The 1,602-nt window shown below is 40.8% G+C and overlaps 1 pseudogene; it reads right to left on the bottom strand.

Moving 5' to 3' along the window:
* Positions 1-317: 317 nt before the first annotated feature.
* LOC115869397 lies at positions 318-1,255 on the bottom strand (annotated as a pseudogene).
* Positions 1,256-1,602: the final 347 nt, after the last annotated feature.

Genomic DNA, 1,602 nt, shown 5'->3' with positions numbered 1-1,602 from the left:
ACAAGTATACTACATGAATGGAGAAAAGGGCCCCTGATAATGACTGAGATTTGGTGTTTTTCACCCTAGTACATGGGTGTTAAGAACCACACTTAATTTCATTTAGAAAATTAAGGTTCTGTAGTATCATGGAACAAATTTATATTCTAGCACTATTCATGTAATCTTTACAATTATACATCCTTTCACCAAAGGAAAAATGGAGACATACACACACACCACACACAGAGCTCCCATATAGATTTTTGTGGACTAATGAAATAGATAATGGAATTTCTCCACAGTTTTTTTTTAACAATTAGCCAAGTTTTATTTGCTCATTTTTGGCATTTAAAGTATTCAATAACATCCTTGGTGTGTCATGTTTAAAAAATCATTTTATTGGGAGCTCTTACAGATATTATAACAGTCCATAATTCAATTAGATCAAGCATAATTGTACAATTGCTATCACCATCAGTTTCAAAACATTTCCTCTCTTCTTGAACTTTCTGATATCAGCTCCTCTTTATCCCCTCTCACCCCTACCCTACCCCCAGGGACCCTTACTATTTATTGTTATTATATGTTGTTATTATTTTGCCATATCTTATACCATCCCATGTATTCGTTCACCTGAAAATCTGTTATCTGTTCCCCTTGAGTGAGGTTATACAGTCAGCATTGCCATCAGTTCCCATCCCTCCCCTTCTGTGAATCATTACTCCTGATAGGTTATCTTGGCTTTCCTGCATGGAATGATCTTATATACAGGTCTAACGAGATTAATGAGGTAAAAACAAAAGCCATAATAGTGAGGGGAGGAAACATTAAAGAACTAGAGGATAGTTAATGTGGTTCATCAGTGCTATAGCACACCCTGGGTTTATCATCCCATTTATCAACCCTTCTGTGTTAGCTTGAGATTCTTTGCTGTAGTCCTTATCAACCATACAACTGCAACCAACCACTTTTCAGGGTTTTCCTTCTCTCTCAACTTTGCAGAGACCTACACACTCTTCTAATTTCTTGTTGTCATCAACCTTAATGAGGTTGATTTGGTGTTCAGCACACAGGGCTTCCACTAACCTGACATACATAGTATTCCCCATAGTTGGATGCAAGCACCCAAAGATGAGCTTGGCGCTTGTCTAAGGATTTGGCAGTTTCATGAATTCCACATGCTAGGCCATTGTGGATGAGGGCGGTCTTCAGCACCTTTGTAAAGCAGTGTGAATGTCATGACACCTCCAGCAGCAGTGCCTTCCTTGACCATGGTGGTGGGTTATGGGTGGGACTGAATCTTGAACACACCAGAGCCTCTGCCTCGGCAGAGCTTGGCAGTGACAGGAAAAGAGCTCCTCACAGTTTTTGAAGCAACCTTGTATATGTAATAGGAGCCCTGGTAGTGTAGTGGTTATGTATTGGACTGGGATCCACAATGTCCGCAGTTCAAAACCACCAGCAGCTCCATGGAAGAAAGACTGGGCTTTGTACCCCTGTAAACAGTTACAGTCTGGGAAACTCACAGGGGGTTGCTATGAGTTAACATTGTGACAGTGAGTAGCTGCAACGCAACACACACACACACACACACACACACACACACACACACACACACAC

Source organism: Echinops telfairi, unplaced genomic scaffold (genome assembly GCF_000313985.2).
Source record: "Echinops telfairi isolate 266 unplaced genomic scaffold, ASM31398v2 ScPeMD7_25;HRSCAF=90, whole genome shotgun sequence".
Taxonomy (NCBI): Eukaryota; Metazoa; Chordata; class Mammalia; order Afrosoricida; family Tenrecidae; genus Echinops; species Echinops telfairi.
Note: the sequence above shows the minus strand (reverse complement) of the source record. Positions and strands in the feature narration are given on the sequence as shown.